Below are 14,335 nucleotides of genomic sequence, written 5' to 3'. Positions count from 1 at the left end.
TAGCTTCTGATAGCCAATTAGCCTAATTGGAGTCAACATGTGGATATATGTTAAGGCCTACCATTAAACCCAATGCCTCTTTGCTTGACATAATGGGAAAATTAAAATAAATCAGCCAGGACCTCGGAAAAGAAAATTGTGGACATCCACAAATCTGGTTCATACTTGGGAACAATTACCAAATCCCTGAAGGTTCCACGTTCATCTGTAAAAACAATAATACGCAAGTATAAACACCATGCGGCCACATAGCAGTCATACCACTCAGGAAGGTGACACATTGTGTCCCCTAGAGAAGAATGTACTTTGGCATGTAAAGTGCAAGCCAATCTCAGAACAACAGCAAAGGACCTTGTAAAGATGTTGGAGGAAATTGGTAGACAAGTATCTATTTCCACAGTGAAATGAGTCTTACATCGACATAACCTGAAAGGCTGCTCAGCAAGGAAGAAGCCACTGCTCAAAAGCAACCATAAAAAAGCCAGACCCGGACTACATTATACAATGGCATATGGGGACAAAGAAAGATCTTACCTTCTGGGAAAATCTCTTCTGGTCTGATGAATCCAAGGTTGAACTGTTTGGCCATAATGATCATAGTTATGTTTGGAGGGAAAATGGTGAAACTTGCAAGCCAAAAAACACCATCCAAGCCGTCAAACATGGGGGTGGGATGCTTTGCTGCTGGAAGAATGCTGCACTTCACAAAACACATGACATCATGAAAAAGGAAAATTATGTAGAGATACTGCAGCAACATCTAAGAGCTCAGCAAGGAAGCTGAAGCACAGTCGCAAATGGGTCTTCCAAATGGACAATGACCCCAAACATACCCCCAAAACTGTGGCAAAATGGCTTAAGGATCACAAGGTCAAGGTATTGGAGTGGCCATCACAAAGCCCTGACCTCAATCCGATTGAAAATTAGTGGACAGAACTGAAAAAGCTTGTGTAAGCAAGGAGGCCTACGAACCTGTCCCAGATATACCAGTTCTGTCTGGACGAATGGACCAAAATTCCAACAACTTATTGTAAGACGCTTACGAAGGCTACTTTAAATGTCTGGCTCAAATTAAACAATTTAAAGGCAATGCTACCAAATATTAACAAAGTGTATGTAAACTTGTGACCCACTGGAATTGTGATAATGGTCAATAAAAAGTGAAATAATCTGTCTGTGAACATTGTTGGAAAAAATTCATTTTGCCTTGCACAAAGCAGATGTCTTAAAACGATATGCCAAATTTATAGTTTGTTAATATAATATCTGTAGAGGGTTGTAAAGTGTTTTGAAGAATTCACGCTAAGTGTATGTAAACTTCTGACTTGTAGGTTTTACTACATTCAGAAGTATTGTACTGTTTCGCTTTAAATGTGGAACAAATCTCAATTATCTTTATTTGCCAAATACGCAAAGGCATTCAACATTTAATCAAACTATTCATCCATCCACTTTTTAAACGGCATATTCTGTTAAAAGTCCAGGGGAGCTGGTACCTATCCTGTCACCAATGATTTCAAGGCCAGAACCAATCGACCCACACACAGTCATACTGGGCCAATTTTGAGTCTCCGGTTAGTGATGTGGGAGGAAAATCAAAGTGACATGGGGAGAATGTGCAGGATGTAGTAATGGTGCTGGATTCTCAGCTAGTCTTCTTTTTTAATAATAATAATAATACATTTTTTTATATATTGTCTTTCCCATTCCCATAAAAATTTTTCATTTTAGAATTTCTCTTTTGAACTGCATAAGATGCAGTGTTGATATCCGGATGTCTTTGTGATTACTGCATGAGGGACTCTTTTAATGCTGAAAGGGAAATGTACCACTCCATGTGTTTATGTAATGGTCCGTTATCTTGTAACAAAGCTCCTAACATTTATGGTTGGAGAAGAACAGAGAAATCAAATGCTGACATCTCAAGGTCAAAGAATTAAAAACAAGTATTTCTTTTCTTCTGGCTATTAATGATAAATAGTAAGTCTTTATTGCATTTAGCTTTCTGTACAGTAGGCACACCTACCAAACTTGCAAAGTAAAAGAGATGTTGTAGGATTTGTTTTCAACATAAAGCCAATAGTAAAACAGCAGTGCACTGATGAAGTAGAGTGAGAAGGTGAAGTCACGGTATTTTGAAGTGCAGCAAAGAGAGAAAAAAAAGTTTCAAATTTTGAAGCTTAAGGCATTTTATAGATTGACCTAGGCAGTGGAAGCAACACAACTAAACGAGTATTCACTAGGGGTTTTGTAAGTAAGCTTTGGTCAAGACCATAAGATTTGAGATTTTAGGTAAGTTTATATGAGGTAAATTTTGGTATTCTGGAGTGGTTGTAGCGAATTTTGGAAAATAAGAATTTGGTACAGTACCTACCTTGACAATACTTAGTTCTTGGACACTGTCAGTACGACCACATAAGGTTCATATTATGTGTAACATTTGCTCCAGACACATTTTATTTGTGAATATCCCTTTTGAAAGGCTGTCCACTATCTGTTCGTGCTATACCACAATAGGTATTTGTTGGAGGCACAAAACTTTAGCTGCTTCACCCACTGTTGAACTATCCTCTGCCTTGATACACTGCAGATATCCTGTGACCTCTGTCTTTGCAAGGTTAAGCAGGCAATTCCACTTAGCACATGTGGATTTGTAGCATTCTCATGCTGAATAGACATGCACTGCTCTGAACTTTCTACCGCTAATTTGAGTGGAGTATTTCAAACATTCCACAATGTATTTGATAATTAAAGCCAGTGGACATCTAAATAAACGTTTAAATGGCAGATTATAGCAATTTCAGTGGATCCATTCTTTTATATTTTGAAATTGTGTGTGCAAATAGGCTAATATATTTTACATATTTTTATTCTGTTTTCAAATTTACTGTTAGAAGGATTTTACTATTATTTCACCTTTTTTCAGTGTTATGAATCACTACTTGTTCTCGGCCCAAGCAATACACATTCTCTCTCTTCATCTTGCTTTGCTAGATATTATTACATAAGCATTTTTATTTCTGTAGTTTTAAATTCTTTTCCCTGGTAAGTACATGGGCAGTAGGCTCTTATTCAGTACTCAAATTGGACTATGATGGATCAGAACACTGTTACAGCAAGCCTCCTGGTCCAAATTCAGAAAATGTACAGAATGGTGCAGTGGATCTGTTAATCTGTATATGTTCATTTTATATCCCAAACCCATATATTCAATTCTGGATTACAAGGAGCCTGTGTCTGAAAATTCTTTCTGTAAAACTGGAGTACTGAGGACACCAAGCAGCTGTGACTGGCAAATCACTAAAGCCATTCTGGCATCCAGTAAAAATTGCCACATTTTTTGGGGACTGCATTCCACATATTCTATTTTCCTTGTTGTGTAAGTGTAGTGACCAGATTTCCCTGAAACAAATTCAGGATAGACTCTTCGCATTTTTAAAATTCTCTGCTCCAGTTTTTATACTGTTGACACTAAACACACATTTGTGTCTTCCAGACTCCTTGCCACTTTTAAGTGTTTCCCCTTTTACTATTGCAGATGTATTTTTACGTCAGAAACTAAACTAATTGGTTTAGTTCATGAGCTGAGCCAAGAATTTCTAATTCTTTTTTATTTCTCTTGACCAGTGTCAGGAGGGACAGGTTATAATGTAAAAATAATTACAATGAAAGGAAAATGTACTTTATTGATAGTTCTTTAGTGAGTGATTCATTTAGCTGGTCACAAAATTATGAATCGGCCACTCTGGTTGTGACCCAGGGCACCCACTTCAGTTTTCATAGTAAGTGCCTTTCCACTTACCCACCAAACTCTACAATTGACATCAAAACAAGTTAGTTTTGGCAGCACTAAGAACTGAGCTGCAATTTACAAAAACAGGAGTTAACAATGTTCTTGTTTAGTAGGAGGCTTGGCATTTTCTGTTTTACGGCTATAATTTTTCACTTGAAGTGCCATTTTCTGGATGCATATATGCCTAAACCCAAGGTAGCTGACTAATGGGCTCATTGACATGTGTGATATTTATAATCACAGGATGTGACAGGTGATTAAAAAAGTGCATTGATGAATATCAAAATTGTTAGGCTGAAGGTTAAATCCTCCCAGTATTTTCTTTTAACTAACACACTGCTTATATCACATAAATTAAATGAGTCAGCCTGCTTTTGCAAAATGTAATGTGGAAAAAAAAAACACAAGCAAAAGGGGACCTTCTTTCAACTACTGTAAAAACGTAATAGCTTTAACAATTGGTAATACATTAAGCCTTTTAACAAGGATAATTTCTAGCTCCCTGTGCTAGTTTTTTGGTCTAAGTAGGGAGAAAATAAATGAATGCATAGACTATGAAAAATGTTCTACAAGAAATTGATGCCATTATCCTATGATAAGGAAGGACATAAAAACCACAGACTGGGGCATGACCTCCACAAAAAGCTCTATGATCTGACTTACCTTTGGCTGAAGGAATTTACATCAATCACTCTCAGAAGTAAAGCCTGTATATAATATAGAAGTCCAACACCTCAAACAAAACTGTTCTCTTCTTGAAAATCTAGCTGTTGATACCACAGGATCAAAGCTCAGACAAACAGGTTGAGGAAACATTTGCATACCCAAGAGGTACAAATTATGAAATGTAAATTGAACCTTGAAAGACAGCTTCCCCTTGGGGAATAATAAAGTATATCAAATCAAAGAAAAAAAATCAACATTAACTCTTTGCTTTTATGCATAAACATAACAGTTTCCTGTCATCATTTTGTTCTTGTATATTGAATTTTGTTTTGCAGGTTATTGTTGTGTATCATTTTGTTGCAGTGTTTTTCATATCGCATGACTTAATCTACTCATATACCAATTTTTTTAGTTTTTATAAACTTTTATTATTGTTGGATCTTTTTTTATCAGTGAGTGGGAAAAAGAATTTCATCACAAATGTGAGCAAAAAAAAAACTGTAATCTTTATAACTCTCGATGTTGCCAAGCTTTATGTTTGATATTTATTATCTTGATAGTTCATTAGGTTCAATTGGTGATAAAAAATATTTTGTCTTTCAGACTTTAATACACAACCATTTTCTTTATGTGGTTTAGTTTTCAGTTAAATCAAACTGATAATGGACACTGTCTAGGCATTTCTATTATTTTAATTGCTTTTAAATTCTCAGATAACACTTTAAATACAGACGTGCTACAGTGTATAGTAGAAAAAGCCATGTATAGTACTTTCAGATATTTAACACAGGACTTTGTTTCAGCCATTGTGTAATGGGTATACTTTTTAGTCACTGCCCTAATTTGGATTCAGTTTCGTATATTACTCATCTACTTGTAGTTTTGAATACAGTCAGAACAGTGCATTTTCCTCAATGCCAAGGACCTGCAATGGCAATTGTATAAGTCACACCTAGCATTTGTTAAGGAATGAGGACTGACAAGAGTTTTTACTTAAAGCTGACTGTGTTTCCAGTAAATCCTGGAGGCTGAAGGCAGTTATAAATTGCTGTCATCAAAGACAAAAAAAAATTTTCGCTGCAGCTACTACATTCAGTCGTGGTTTTGGTTTTACTTATTCTGTTGATGAATGTTCAGCCCAATTTCTAAATGCAAGATAATTTTTTATTAACTGGATATATATAGTTTTATTAATAATAATAATAATAATACATTTTATTCATTTCTTAGCCTGTGAAGTAATGAATGACTGACATTTCAGGTCTTCATTTTCAAACAAGGTTAAAAGTACATTTTTGTTTACTCTGTTGTAGATATTATTTTTCATTTTGGTCATTCTGATTTTTTTAAGAAACAATTTAAGAAGAATGCAGCTGCACTAAACATAAAAATTGATCTTAAACTGCTGCTCCAAAAAATGGGAACATTGACATTGCACAAACTAAAGAGTTTAATGGCTGCAGCAAGAATACATTTTTCTATATTTTTAGCTTTGGAGACCAGCTCAAATAAGGATGTGACCTTTAATGGAAAGATTGACACATACAAAAATGGCAGCTGTAAGGGGATTGAATCTTGGTACTAAATGTACCCATTGTGAACTAACACGGGGTGCTCCAGCTGCCCCAACCCAACACAGACAGGCAGAGCACACGTTTATTCCCATGGGAAGCACTTTTTGCTTACTCCCCACAACACCGCACAGTACAACACTAAGCACAGTGCACAATGCACAATACACAGTGTACACTTTGCGCCCCCCATCCCCCGCTCTCTTTCTCTCTCTTCTCCTCCCTAGTGAGCTTCGTCCTCTTTCTCCCAACTCCAGCCCCAAATAAAGGCGGGTGGCTCATTAGCAAGGTCTAGAATCATTTCCAGGTGAGGTGAAAGCCTAGCATAGCAGGACTCTGCCATCTCAGCAGCTCCCACTTAGCGATCCCTACGGAACCCAACACCCTGCATCAAACTTCAACTCCCAGTGTGTGCTGTGGGAATCCACGGTGCCACACCCATCCAGGTGGACTGCCCTCTAGTGTCCCAGGGAAGGTAATGCCTTGTGGATGCTCTCTCCTCTGGTCCTTCCATCCAGCTGACATCCCAACTAGGTAATGACCATGGCCGTCCATCACACCATTAACGATTACATATTTATCAGCAATAACATTTTACATTATTTTGGAAACATCTGGAGTCAGAGAAAATTTAATGATAAATATTACAGTATTTGCTTTGCTTCTAAATTAAAGTATGGGAGATGTTGCTAGTGGTACAAACATAAAATGATGCAAAGCAAAGTGTGCCTATGCTGTGTGTATGGCAGTGGGTTATTTAATTATTTATTCATTAATTTCATATATTAATACAGTGAAGTAGTGGGATGGTGTAATGGTTGGTGCTGCTGCCTCATAGTTCCAGAAGACTAGGCTCATATGTGGTTTTGGTCATCATCTGTATAGAGTTTGCATGTTCTCAGTTGGTCCTGTTGATTTTTCTCTGAGCATCTTTGTTGGTTTCCCCCCAAATCTTAAAGGTGAAGAAGATAGTTGATTTCGCGACTCTAACCTGAGCTTGTTCCAGGGTTACTTGTTTTCTTGCATCCATTGCAGCCAAAGTAGGCCCTAATTTGGACAATGTGGGTTTGGAAATGCATGGATGAATATTAATACAGTTTACGTATTGAAAAAACATTTATCTGCCAATTAAAAAAATTTACTTCTTTAAGTCCATGCCCTGACAATGGATTGTAAAATAATACAGCCATTTTTGCAAAATAACAGCACGTTTGCAAATTAATGGAATAACTGGTTAAAATTATGCTGTCATTTTTAATAAATAATTCATGGTGAATATCATAATTGTGAATAGAGAAATCATGTTGAAAATAATAGAGGTGGAAAACTGATGCAGACGACACAAAGAATGTCCAAAATCAATATGCAGGAATATTCACCATACTTTTTCAAAATAACATAAAAATTTCTAATCATCTTAGTCTAATTTGGGGTCATTAGGGTAAAAGCCTATCCAGGCAGCACAGAGTGCAAAGCAGGAATCAGTGCTGGACAGGGGGTTCCAGACCATTGCAGAGCCTCCTCTCTCTAACACGAACACACACAACATAGAGGAAAATGTGATTTTTGATGGGAGTGTAGACATGTTGGTGAACATGCAAACTCCAAATGGATGAAATCTAAACACAGGATTTGCACCAAGCCCACTGCCCACTTTACCACACTATAATCCAAATAATTTACCAGTTTATCTAAATAACAGCAAAGATGTTTCATAATTTTAAAATAATACAAATAATGCCATAATTATATACAATTTTAAGAAATGTCACACTTAAGCTTTAAAATCCCTGCAACCCTGGACTGAATTATACTGGATTTATGATGGATGGATGGATATTTGCAAAATAATGGAGACTGCAAAATACAACTGTTCATTCTGTAATAGTGAAAAGAGCTTATTTGTTTCCTACTTATTTATTAAGATCCACGGGCATTAATTTAATCCTAACACTGAAAAACAGTAGTTGCAGTTTGCTGTAGCCCAGTTAACTAATTGATCTTTAGAAAACAGAGAGACGCTCCTAGAAAAAGAAAATACAAACAGTGAGCACAGTCTGTGCCATGTCAGTTGCATCTTTAAGCATGAGCTTGTCAGCTATCACCCAAAATAAAGTACGTTTCCGTTATCACAAACTCACACCTATTTGTGGACGCATGAGACATCTTTACCCAGAATGCTATTGATAAAAAATGAACTTGCTCTACTTTTTTTTGTGACTAAACATTAAAACGCTTAAAATGAGCGATCGGGTTCTTTTTGGCATTCTTACCACCATAATCCTAACACGTAGAAACGTCATTGCAAAGGGATCGGGGGCGTTGAAAGTGTTAACTGCGATGTCGGCCGAATGAAGGGGAAGTTGCAGTGAATCAGGAGGCTGGCCGTTTCGGAGATTCGCCGCCTGTGTCCGAGCTTCAGCTCCCCTGTCTTGCAGGACTCGAATGCGGGGGCTTGTGGGAAACTCAGGGCAGCAGCTGCGCTCTAGAAGACCACAAACTTTTGTAACACATGGGAAGTTGCGGGATTTCAGAATAGGCGGTAGACGGATAACTCAGCTGTCCTTCCCTCGTTGTAACTCAATGGTTTTGTAAAGACAGAAGTGAGGCGATGAAAAGGCAACTTTTGAGAACAAGTCGACTACCGGAATGATACTGGGACTTCAGGTATACAGTATAGCTAAGTAAGAATGTTTACTTTGTATGCGAGTTTTCTAAGGACTTTGTTTGTTATTATAAGTTTGGGACCAAAAGCAGTGTTAGATTTAAAGTTCTGTGTAGTTTGTGGAACCATCAAAGGCTAGTTCGTCACTGGAAGCGAACATTCAAGTTTCAGATGCGATATAGAGCGGGTGATCTTAGCGTTGCTCCACGGACAGATTTTAGGTCTTCCACAGGTGTGGCAAGGAAAAGTTCCGACGAAAGGCGCCACAAGAAGGCAGATGTTTCATTCATACACCTGCATTTATTCATCCTGTGGTATCTTTCCGCCCTAGCTCTTGTCTCTATTCCGTTGACAGTTTAACACGTACCCAGTATGCGTGATCGTTTGTTCTTGAAGGCAGACACTTAAAAGGTGGCAATGGTGGTGTTAGCTTTGTGCGCACCCAGCTGTCGGTGTCTGTCACTGGAGCTCTGGATGCAGGCAGCTCGCTAGCTACATCTGGCTCTGTTTCGTGGCAGTCGACGGCCTCCGGGGAAGCAGCGCTCCGCCGACTAGTGCCAGGAAATAAGCACATCTTTGGAAATACACAATTGGCAAATGTTATCTTCTTTACCACCAAGACCGATTTAACGACTTGTGGTTCTGTGTATAAAATACGTTTATTTCCTTCCTGAAAGACTTCCATGGTCATGCACTTCACGGTACACGCCCTTGGGTTTAAAGTTAGAGCTCTGTGATAAATCAAAATCTGCAATTGTACGGTAAATATACAGTCTTTTAGAAACGTACTTAACCAAAAATGTTTTAGCTAGGAATAGTCAGACTCACGGATTAAAACAAATTTCTGTTTCTAGTTATTGAATCTGCAAGTCAGTTTAGATAAACCTTATCTAGTTGCTTAATTTGAAAGTTGTTGGATAGATATGCTTGAGTTAAGATATGATATGCCGAGTTAGTCAGTACCATATATGAGTAAAAAAATCAGAACGGTGTGGTTAGATAGAGTACATATTTAATTACACTTGCCCAAGTTGTTGAATAGTAGTAAGGTTGCTTACTAAAGTGGTTTTTAAGTAGTGCTTGCTATCAGAGGTTCTGTACCTTTTCTGCCAGGAGTGCATACTATATTGTTTTGTAATATGATTATACTTGTGGTGGAGTCAAAATTATGTAGTCTGAATTTATTTGGGCCCTCAAGAACTATTGCTACTGTTGGGCAGCTTGAAGTGAACACTTAAAACCTAGACATGGGTCATCATAGGTTCTCTCAATAGTTTTCAAAATTGTAGAATAACCACCCAATATATGTGTTTAAGATTTATGAATTTCACAGTGTTGTTTTACCACAGCATAGTGGTACAGTGATAAATGGTACTGCTGCTGCTTCATAGACTGAGCATCAGGGTTAGAATGCTGTTCTCCATGTGGCTACATGTATTTTTTGCTGGTTACTCTGGTTCTTCTCTCACATCACAAAGATGTGCTTGTTCAATGGACGTGCAATTCCAAATTGACGTTTAATTAGTGAGTGAGAGTGTACATTAATGTTAGTGGTGTCTCATTCTCAGTGCTGAAAGGTTTGTATATGCCCTCAGTGACCCTGAATTAGATCAAGTAACTTTGAGAGTTTTATGTTTTCAGTACCTTTAAAAATAATGGATCTTTTTATTAAACATTTATTCTGATAAAACAGACAGATTGAAGGATGAATGGTAATGGTATGCATAATACACAAGTCCTCCTAAATACTTGGAAAATATGAAATGTTTCAATTTGTGTTTTGGCCTTTTAATGTATAAACAACAGATTTCAAAATCACTTAACAATGAAAAATATGAGTGTGTCTAAATTAAAGGTAGGTTTATAGTATTAAATAATTTGGATAAATAATTTCTGACTTATACTGTAGTATGCTTAAGTGACTTAATTGTATACTGTAGTATGCTTAAGTGACTTAATTGATTAGCTCCGTTAGCCTTTTGTATCCGTCCATTTGGTAGTTAAACTAAATGTGGACTCCTAGTTTTCAAAGTAATTTAAAGCAAGTATATGTATTTCCAAGGGAATATTGTGCTTTTGTGTGTTGTTGCATATAATCTTGAGTTGTTTTTGTACTATACATGGTGAGATACAGTGTACTACCTCACAGATCCAGCATCCTGAAATGAAATCCCACATTGTTCAAACTCCAAAATAAGACATTCTATAAACGTCATGCCTGTGTGGTTTTTCCTTCAGGTACTCTGGTTGTCATCTCACATCACTAATTACAAATTAGTCTTTTTCTGATTCTGGATGTATGTGGGAGTGGGTCCTTTGATTGATTGGTGTCACTCCCAAGGTTGTTTTGTGCCTTGCCTACAATGGTGCCTGGATTGTCAGGATTGCAATGGTGAGATCCACTGCAATTAATTAATCTTATAGGTTTGTCTTAATAACAAATAATATTATTCCATTTTGTTTATTATAAAATGGTATGGTTTGGTGGGTTGGGACTTTTGACTCTGGAATCCATAGAGGTTTATTTTCTCAAGCATCGTATTGGCTGGAGTTTTTGTTTTCCCCTCCTTCCTGACCATCTCTTCATAATTTCGGACTGTGACCTTTACTATTCTAACAATTAGAGATTTGAAAACTGAATATACTGCACTAAGTAGTAATTAAAATTATGCTTAATTTCTCTAGTGACACACTTCTATTTTTTTAATTTTTTATTTGCATTATCTGTTTAATATTTCCCAATTTATTTATTATAATACTTTTTTACTTCTTGTAAGGCACTTTGAGCTACACTATTTAAATATGCTGCTGAATTAGATATCTATGCAATATTTGTTAATGTCTTTCTTTGCTATAATAAACATATTTGTAAATGTGAACGGTGTTGTGGGCTTGTAAAGAGGAGGAGACTTTTTTGCAGAGTTTGTCATTATAAAAAGAAAATGAGTTCACAGTACAGAGTAATTGTGTCAGCTTGTTAATAGTATTGAAGGGTTTATAGAAGGGTGTCATTTTTTCAGCATTTACATGATAATAATTAAGTAAAAACATGCGAAGTTTGATCTCAAGGTCAAATTTATGTGTGATGCATTTTGTCTCGAAATTGCAAATATTAGTTAAAATATTTACACAAGTAGTAAAGCAGGGTAATCATTTGAATACCAATGTAATGTGTGTGCATGTTGTCTGACCAATGGGCTTCCTTTTATCAAAATATCAAAGGCAGTTTTTTATTTTTAGAGGCCATATTTTTAAGAATAATTGAGTGTTGTTATTAGTAGCATATCTTTTTCTAATTGGCCTATATAAAATTTAATCTTGTAAAAAAAGTGTCTTGCATGCTCTAGTTTTTGAGGCTAATTAGCATTTCAAAATAAACAAAACTGTACATTATGTATATGTTTCTAGATTTTTTTCTTTACTTTGAAAGCATTGTGTAATAGAGACAATTGCAGTTTATAACCTTTATTTGTTGCATGTAAACAAAGTTTTATGAGCTTTACGGTTTAACTTGGCACTGACTTGGAAGAAGTAAGAATGTAACATTGAAGCTGTGCAGGGTGTGTGAAAAGATGAAAAAAGGAGGCAGGAATTGCCTGCTGTAAATTTGGACAGTGTAAGAAATCTGCTCAGAAAAGAAACTGATGTCATATGGGAACAGTTTAAGGAAACTGTCTATACTGAGCAGCGAAGTTGCTTGTTTTTTGCCACTAGTACTTATTTGTTTTGAATTTCTTATTTGTTCATTACAAGACTGTTAAAACACCTTAAAGTATTTTTTGAATTTTAGCTTTTTTTAGTTTTACAGCCAAATTATTTTGGCAAACAAATCTGCAGATAGGAAAAAAGGCTGAACTTTTAATTTTATTTATATACTTTTTATACAGATAGGCATATGTCCAACAGTATATTATAAACAACCTATATAGCTGAAACATTCTTTTTATGTTTTACCACCATAATTAGATCGTGCAAAGATCACAGTTAATTTCTATTCCTATTTACACATTATCCAAGTCAAGTTTATTTTATCCTCCTTGGTTGCCTGAAAATTTTTTTCAAGAACGTTTTGTGTGGGTGTTCCCTTAATTTAAGTCCATTAGCAGAGAAATGCATTCAAGCAGAAAGGGGCACCCCAACCATTTTTCACTTGTGTCTTTGCCTGGAACAGAAGGAAAGATTAAGAATAAAGCAAGTACTTAAACGTCGTTCCTACTTTTACTGTAATGGAGAATTGCTTTATACCCATCAGAAGCATAAGATGAGTTTTCTCTTAGTGCATATGGCCTATTTGTTACATTTCATTTGAATCTTACTATCTTGCATCTTACTCTGTTCATGGCAGAGAAATCCATCTTACACTCTTGCGTTTGACCATAGCCTAACTTTTCATAGTAAGAGCCAGCACTGATACTGTGGTGAGTTGGTCAGTTCCCTAAAATATATATTCACTTCAAGTTAAGTTGTGATTTTATCTGAATGATCACTGTTTTCCATGGGCAATAACTTATAACAATCTATTCCTAATTATAAAGTTCTAATATTTACAACTGTTTAATAATACATTACCTTTATTGATCTAATCAGCACATACTCCTTTAGATAAACACACCTCTTGAGCATCTATTCTTTCAGAAAATTACTCAAAAGGACGTATTTGCCATCATCGGTCCCCGTCACTCTGGATTGCTTTAAAAGGCTTTGAAAAGATGTTATTTGTGCTACTTGTGTTGGTGGTGAATGGATATCTACTAGCACTTCCAGGTTTTGGCATCTGCTGTCCAAACTATCTTTAGTCTTTCTGGATATGACTTGGGATAATTTCTTCTTTCACAAAAATTATCAGTCATTGCATATTGTTGAAATGACATGTTCTGGTCTCTTTGTCAGACAATTTTCACTCACTGAACCATGAACAAGTAACCAAGACATGTGATTTCATTAGTAATCATTATCATTCATTAGTAAAGTGGTAGATGACACTGCTACTTATGAATCTCTGTGTTTTAATATCATCCAGTATTTGTTGGTAATTTCAGTGAGCTCATTACTTTTGGTATTATATTTACTTATTTGGCTGACACCTTTATCCAAGGTGACTTATAACATTTTTGATACAGTTGGTTACATTTCTTTTTGGTTTTCCAATTGGAGCACAGGCAGATCAAGTAACTTGCTCATGGTCACACAGTGTCAGTAGCGGGATTTAAACCCACAAGTCTTAACCACTATGCCACACAGCCTGATATTATCATCATGTTAAATAATAAAAAATGGTAATTGATATTTTATGACAAAGAAGTTGAACTCTTTATTTGTAAAAAGTTTTTAAAAACTGAGTTTGATGAAGCCATGCTTTCATTATCTAGAGTATGTGCAGACTGCAGTAATAAACCAATATTTAGCACTGAAGGAAAATAATCTTATTTGCTATAAGGAACTGGAAGGATTTATTCTTTCTTGCAATCACAACTTTTTCTCAGTGAGTGCATAAACTAGGGACATCTTAATCTTAAGTCATCTCCCATAAAATATTGTGGTCATAAGAATTTGCTGAGTTCACAAAACAGGCATACAAATGACTGACTAACTCTCATAACTGTGACGTCTTTACTTAACACCCTTCTTTTGGGATGGTGC

The 14,335-nt window shown here is 36.1% G+C and overlaps 1 protein-coding gene across 8 annotated transcripts in view; it reads left to right on the top strand.

The window, feature by feature from the left end:
- psd3l (pleckstrin and Sec7 domain containing 3, like) overlaps window positions 1-14,335 on the top strand; it is a 649,947-nt gene that overhangs the window by 277,984 nt on the left and 357,628 nt on the right. The window contains exon 1 of one of the 8 annotated variants that reach the window (XM_051929576.1): window positions 8,426-8,697. The exons of 6 other annotated variants lie outside the window; for them this stretch is intronic. The gene's annotated coding sequence lies outside the window, so the exon portion shown is untranslated. Of the gene's footprint in view, window positions 1-8,425; window positions 8,698-14,335 lie in introns of those variants that run through there. One more of the 8 variants, XM_051929575.1, reaches the window with a different exon arrangement.

The sequence above is a fragment of the Erpetoichthys calabaricus genome, chromosome 7 (genome assembly GCF_900747795.2).
Source record: "Erpetoichthys calabaricus chromosome 7, fErpCal1.3, whole genome shotgun sequence".
Classification (NCBI taxonomy): domain Eukaryota; kingdom Metazoa; phylum Chordata; class Cladistia; order Polypteriformes; family Polypteridae; genus Erpetoichthys; species Erpetoichthys calabaricus.
Note: the sequence above shows the minus strand (reverse complement) of the source record. Positions and strands in the feature narration are given on the sequence as shown.